General features: G+C 49.2%; 2 non-coding genes across 2 annotated transcripts; one reads left to right on the top strand and one right to left on the bottom strand.

The window, feature by feature from the left end:
- LOC140208763 (U2 spliceosomal RNA) lies at nucleotides 1–183 on the bottom strand. The gene has a single exon (XR_011888918.1). It is a non-coding gene; the product is annotated as a U2 spliceosomal RNA (small nuclear RNA).
- A 6,607-nt stretch (nucleotides 184–6,790) lies between these two features.
- LOC140208726 (U2 spliceosomal RNA) lies at nucleotides 6,791–6,981 on the top strand. The gene has a single exon (XR_011888891.1). It is a non-coding gene; the product is annotated as a U2 spliceosomal RNA (small nuclear RNA).
- Nucleotides 6,982–7,321: the final 340 nt, after the last annotated feature.

The following is a 7,321-nucleotide window of genomic DNA, read 5'->3' as shown; positions in this document are numbered from 1 at the left end:
GGGAGGTGCAGCATTCCGAGGGGTACTGCAATACTGGGTCGATGCACGGAGTGGACGAAGGAAGCCCCTATTCCATCTTCCTGTTCCAAAAATCAATGTAATATATGGTCCCAGATAAGGGACGCATCAGATTTTAAACTGATAAGAACTGATTTTTTTGAAAAATATACTTTATTCAGAAATATTACAAAATAAAATTATTTGCAAAAAAACATTTGTTGACCCTAAGTCCTTATAGAATAAATAAAGATGTTTACAATAAATCATTCATTGACTCTCATTCCTTTACTGATGTTCCATTACAGTCTATACCTTTCCACATTTCCAGCCACTCCTGTAGCACGATGTTGATTCATCTATCCACACCACTGAGGAGAGGAATACTCTTCGCCACCCGACTCCTCGCACTCCCGCGCGCGGGTGACAAACCGAAAACTGTGGTCCTTCTCCAGCCGGCTTTTGCGGTGGCTGCACCAAGTTTGAGTGCATCCCTCAGCACGTGATTTATAATTTAAATTTTTAATATTTACTATCGATTTGTACTCCAGGGAGCACGAAGAGCAGAATCAAATATCGCTGTGATGATTGTACGCTCTAGTATCAATTGTTTGGCAACAATAAAGTACTCCTGCAGCTGAGAATGTGCCAGTCGGCAGCACATTCTCCCACAGACATCTCCATGTGCTGGTAAATCATCAATTTTCGGGCCGACCGAAGAGCGTCCTTCACCGAGTTGATGATCTGCCAGCAGCACCGGATGTTGGTCTCCGTGTGCGTCCCCGGGAACAGCCCGTAGATCAGAGAGTCCTCGGTTACGCAGCTGCTGGGGTTGAAACGTGACACTGTCCCTTCTGTCATCCTCCACACCCTCTCTGCGAACTGACAGTGTGCGAAGAGGTGGGTCACAGACTCCTCCTCACTGCAGTCCTCCCGTGAGCAGTGGGGAGCGGAGACGATGTTCCAGGCGTACAGGAGGGATCTGACTGGGAGGGCCCCTCTCATCGCCAGCCAGGCAAGGTCCTGGTGACTGTTGGTGAGGTCTGGCGATGAGGCATTTTGCCAGATGAACTGGACGGTCTGCTCAAGGAACCACCCCACTGTGTCCATCTCGTCCTTCTCCTGCAGTGCCTGCAGGACATTACGTGCCGACCACTGCCTGATGACCCTGTGGTCAAAGGCGTTCTCCTGGAAGAACTTTTCTATGAAGGACAGGTATGCCGGCAACGACCAGCTGACGGGGGCGTTGCGCGGGAGTGGGGCCAGACCCATCCTTCCTAGCCCGGGTGACAGGTAGAACCTGGGCACAGAGTGGTACTTGGTGCCCACATACCTGGGTTCTACACACAACCTGATGCAGCCACACACGAAGCTGGCCATCAGGATGAGGGCGACATTGGGGACATTCTTGCCCCCATTATCCAGGGACTTGTGCATAACGGTCTGTCTCACCCGCTCCACCTTGGATCCCCAGACGAATCTGAAGACAGCTCGGGTGATTTCCGAGCTGCAGGAGCTGGGGACGGGCCACACCTGCGCCAAGTACAGCAGCCCTGAGAGCACCTCACACCTGATGACCAGGTTCTTGCCCGTTATCGACAGGGAGCGCCCTCCCCACAGTCCCAGTCTCTGTTTCACCTTGGCAGTCCGCTCCTGCCAGTTCTTGTTGCACGCCTCAGCCCCTCCAAACCAGATTGCCAACACCTTCACGTGGTCAGACCTGATGGCGAAGGGGACGTTGGATCGGTCCGGCCAGTTGCCGAATAGCATAGCTTCGCTCTTCGTGCGGTTGACCCTGGCCTCCGACACTAGCTCAAACTGTTCGCAGATGCCAATCAACCTGCAAACTGACCTCGGATCAGAGCAGAAGAGGGTGACGTCGTCCATGTACAGGGAGGTTTTCACTTGGGTCCCTCCACTGCCTGGCAGCATCACCCCTCTTATGCCCTCATCCCTCCTGATGGCTTCGGCAAAGGGTTCAATGCAGCAAACAAGACAGGGGAGTGAGGTTTCCCACCCATTGACCTGGACTGCACTACAGATGTCTGTGTCGAGCAGTCTGATCTGATTCCGGATTCCCTCCCCAAAACCAATTTTGGAGAGCACATCCGCCATGTACGTGTGCGATATCCTGTCGAAGACTTTCTCCTGGTCCAAGCTGACCAGGCAGGCGTTCACCCCCGTCCTGCACATCGGCGATGGTGTCCCTCAGCAGCGTGAGGCTGTCTGAGATCTTCCTGCCCGGTACAGCACAGGTTTGGTCCGGGTGGATCACCTGTCCCAGAGCAGACTCGACCCTGTTGGCAATGGCCTTCAACAGGATCTTGTAGTCCACATTCAGGAGAGATGGGTCTCCAATTCCTGATGTCCTCCCTTTCCCCCTTCTGCTTGCAGATGAGGGTGATCGTGCCCTTCCTCATGGACTCTGACATACTGCCGGCCAGAAGCATAGCGTTGTACACTTCCAGCAGGTCTGGGCCCATCCAGTTCCACAGAGCCGAGTACAACTTAGCCGGTAAGCCGTCGCCTCCGGGAGTCTTACCCGACCCAAAGGAATGGATGGAGCCTGTCAACTCGACCAGAGTCAGTGGCTGATCCAGACTCTCCCGCTTGCCGTCGTCTAAGACCTGCGTGATAGATGACAGGAAGTTGCGGGAGGCTGTGGATTCTGTGGCCTTTTCATCGTACAGACCGGCATAGAAGGACCTGCAGATCCTCAGTATGTCATTCTACGAGGACACGACTGAGCCGTCCTCTTCCTTAAGGTTGAGGATCACAGAGCTCCCCTTGTGCACCTTCTGGAAGAAGAAGCCTGAGCACGTCTCGTCCTGCTCCACGGTTTGGACCCTTGATCGGTAGATGATCTTGGAGGATTCGGCGGCAAGGTGCTGGGCTTTCCGGCTCTTCACCTCTCGCAGTTCCTCCCCGACATCCACCCCCTTCGCCTGCAGAAGGAGGAGTTGCTGCAACTCTGTCTGGAGTTTACGCAGTTCCATATAACCATATAACAATTACAGCACGGAAAGAGGCCATCTTGGCCCTTCTAGTCCACGCTGAACTCTTACTCTCACCTAGTCCCACCGACCTGCACTCAGCCCATAACCTTCCATTCCTTTCCTGTCCAATTTAACTTCAAATGACAACCTCAAACCTGCCTCGACCAGTTCCCTCTGCTCCTGGCTTGCTTTCTGGATACCCTTGCGTATGAAGAACTTCTTGATGTTCTCCTTGGTGGCTTCCCACCAGAGAACTGGGGAATCAAAGGTTTTCAAGGTTTTCCAACCTGTGTACTCCTCCTCTAGTCCTACTTGTAGCAGAAAGAGTGAAGATGTATCAATTAGTCGGCCAGGCAGCATCTCTAGGGAGAGGTACAGTCGACGTTTCAGGCCGAGACCCTTCCTTCAGTTAGTCCTGACGAGGGGTCTCGGCCTGAAACGTCGACTGTACCTCTTCCTGGAGATGCTGCCTGGCCTGCTGCGTTCACCAGCAACTTTGATGTGTGTTGCTTGAATTTCCAGCATCTGCAGAATTCCTCGTGTTTGTGCATCAGTTAGTGATCTCCAAACTGAGTTGGGTCTCACTGATGTAGAGGAGGCTACACTGGGAGGAAGAGTGATTATGAAAGAGGTGTAGGGATAGATGTAACACTTATTGTGGTTGCAGGGTGTTTGGCAGACGAGAGTCACAGCGAGAGTGATCCCTGTGATAAATGGAGACGGACGTGGAGAGGAAGATGTGCCTGGTGGTGAGATCCTGGTGGAGATAGTGGAAATTGCAGAGAATATGTTGAATGCAGAGCTTCAGTGAATGGCAGATGCAGAAAAGGTAATCCTATCGTTATTATGTCGTGGAGGGGACATGGGGAAGGGCAGACGTGCAGGAAATGGAGGAGTTACGGGTGAGTTCTGTATTGATTGCAGTGGGCAGGAAACCCCTTTATTGATTGAAAAAAGATTTCTTGGATGTCCTAGCATGAAAAACCTCCTCATAAAATCAGATGCAGCAGAGACAAAGAAACTGAGAGAAGGGAATAGTATCCTTGAAAGTGACAGTGTGAGCAGAGTTTCCATAGGTCCATTTAATGTCAGAAAGTAACTGTTGTGGACAAGGTAACTGTGGGAGTCAGTAGGTTTGTTAAAGAGGCCAGAAGGTAATCCGTTTCTGGAGACAGAGAGAGACAGATCAGGAAAGGGGAGTGAGATCATGAAAATGGACCAAGCAAATTTGAGAGAGGGGGTGTATGTTGGTGGGAAAGTTGACAAATCTGACGACAACATGAGGAAATCTGCAGATGCTGGAATTTTAAGCAACACACATAAAAGTTGCTGGTGAACGCAGCAGGCCAGGCAGCATCTCTAGGAAGAGGTACAGTCGACGTTTCAGACCGAGACCCTTCGTCAGGGCTCACTCCAGACTAAGTCTGACGAGCTCCACACGGGAGCTGGAAACAGCATCAATGACGTCATCAATGTGGTGGAGAAAGTTTTACCTGTCTACCTTTGAACGCTCCAAAAACAGCCCAAAATTTTAAAACAACACCAAATTACTTCACTATACTCAATGCGGCACTAGCCAAAGGGCAGATTACAAATCATTTCCTTACTCAATGAGAAAGGTTCAATCTTCTTCCATGGTGTCAGGTAGTTTCTTTGCATCCCAATCGCAGTACTCTTGGCAACTCACAGCAGGCTGGTCCCAGGGTAACTCTGTAACCCAAAATCATAGTCAACCTTTATTGATCCTGGGGGAAATTGGTTTTCATTACAGTTGCACCATAAATAATAATAAAACCATAAATAGTTAAATAGTAATATGTAAATTATGCAAGGAAATAAGTCCAGGACCAGCCTATTGGTTCAGGGTGTCTGACCCTCCAGGGGAGGAGTTGTGAAGTTTGATGGCCACAGGCAGGAATGACGCTCTGTACTGCATCTCGGTGGAATGAGTCTCTGGCTGAATGTACTCCTGTGCCCAACCAGTACATCATGTAGTGGATGGGAGACATTGTCCAAGATAGCATGCAACTTGGACAGCATCCTCTCTTCAGACACCACCATCAGAGAGTCCAGTTCCATCCCCACAACATCACTGGCCTTACGAATGAGTTTGTTGATTCTGTTCACACAAAATAATCTGCAGATGCTGGGGTTGTTGATTCTGTCGGTGTCTGCTACCCTCAGCCTGCTGCCTCAGAACACAACAGCAAACATGATAGCACTGGCCACCACAGACCCGTAGAACATGCATCATAAAGACCTGTGGCTAGTACATTCTGCCCAGGAGATGTGCCCTGGCACTGAAGAGCAATCTCCCTGTTCAATCACAGCTACACTACCATTTAAAAGAAAATGATTAAAATAAATTTGAGAAACTTCAGCCTTGCAAACAGCCAAGCTTTAAAGTTCCCAAACCACAGCGGGAGAAAGGCAAAGAAGTCAGAATGTTACAGTGCTGGTTATTTAACATTCTGTAATCTACAACTTAGTATTCTTCTATCACACCAATAGTGTTGAACGAATAGGGTTCACTGCATAGGGTTATTGAAACGCTAATCTGTGGCTGGTCCTGCAAAAAAAAAATTGCTCCCCAGGGATGGACGAAAGGAACTGGGAGAATAATATAACGACAGAATGGCAATCTTTTGAAATAAAATAAGTGCTGGGAATACTTGCCACTTCAGTCAGCATTTTGCAGAGAAATAGAGCAAATGTGTCAGGTTAATGGCTCTTAGAACTGATGAAAGATCATTGCCATGATAAAGAATCACATCTGAATCATTAACTGCTTCTTTCTCTACAGAATGCTGCATTACCACCAAATCCTTTTCGGCATTTTATGCCTCTTTTCCCCAGATTTCCACCTTTTTTTTTCCTCCTTGGAGACGTAGTAAGTGATACAAGCCATAGGTTGGAGAATGTTGTTAAATGCTGGATGGAGCTGGACAAACTTAGGCAAATACGGAATGTTCATAATTACTTCCGGTATTTGGCTGGTGGGATACGGCAGAAAGGCCTTCGGATGTCAGGAAAGTAGTATACCCACATTCTCCCGATTATCTCCGATTTCTTAATGGAACCAGTTCTGGTCAACAAGCTTTCTTTACCAATGAAGTCCAGCCGGACGGTTAGATTATTTTCTGTGGAAATAATCCATTGACTGCAATGCCGTTATTTGCCACATGCCAGCTCACACTTAAATATTGTCCGAGTTGCAACCCTACCCCCTCCCTTTCATCCGACTCTATCCCGTCCCTCTCCCCGACCAACTCAACTACCCATCGTCCCCCATCAAACGACCTCACTTACCCCATTTACAACCCTCTCCTTCTTCGCAATCCCCAGCCATCGCTTCCACCCGATGTTCCTAGCCACCCTCCTCCCGTTTCCGGAGGACCCCTCCCCAATCACCTGCCCCGCCAGGCTCGCCAAACGACCCGGCCGCAACTTCGCTTCTCTCGCTGCAACGCCTTCCGTAAACGTCATCACGCTTGCAATGACATCAGACGCTAGAGGGCGGGCAGAACAGCTGAGGAGGAGGAGTTTGCATACAAACCAGGGCCGCCTCTCTCATTTGGTTGGCGGAATATCCGCTATTTTACATGATCAGCTGTATTCCGAAAGAGATTTCGCGACAAGGGAGAAAAATACAACTTATGTCAAAGACTGAGCGAAATTACACCAAACCTACTTCAAAAGTTGAAGAGAGGTAGGATAAATCGGTGTCCTGTAGACAGTCGGTCCAACTTAATAGAGGGAAGACTAGCAAGATCCGAAAGGGTCCGGACATTTGTGGTATCGCTTCTCGGCCTTTTGGCTAAGATCAAGTGTAGTATCTGTTCTTATCAGTTTAATATCTGATACGTCCCTTATCTGGGGACCATATATTAAATTGATTTTTGGAACAGGGAGATGGAATAGGGGCTTGCTCCGTCCACTCCGCGCATCGACCCGGTATTGCAGTGCCTCCGGGAACGGTGCACCTCCCCTCGGGGAAACTAACAACAAATGAAAAATAGAATCCGTTTGTCTCTATGCTTCCTGTTTCTGCCCCGTACTTTTCGCAGGCTACATTTGTTTTTAATGAGGGGACACAGCAGCTCAAAGGCAACCATGGGAAAATGGCAACAGAAACAGCACGCACACAATTTACAGCAGTCGTGGATAAAGTCAGGTCGGCAGTAAAACACACGCAGACGATTAATAACGAACGTGGGAATAAAGTACACACACACACATCCAAGGGAAAAGTCAATACGATGCCCGAGCCCCTTCACTGTACAGGCACGGCTCAATGCTATCAGGGACAATCACCAACCCTATTCAAT

This window comes from Mobula birostris, chromosome 13, assembly GCF_030028105.1.
Source record: "Mobula birostris isolate sMobBir1 chromosome 13, sMobBir1.hap1, whole genome shotgun sequence".
Classification (NCBI taxonomy): Eukaryota; Metazoa; Chordata; class Chondrichthyes; order Myliobatiformes; family Myliobatidae; genus Mobula; species Mobula birostris.
The sequence above is the reverse complement of the archived record's forward strand: the minus strand, read 5'-3'. Positions and strand labels throughout refer to the sequence as shown.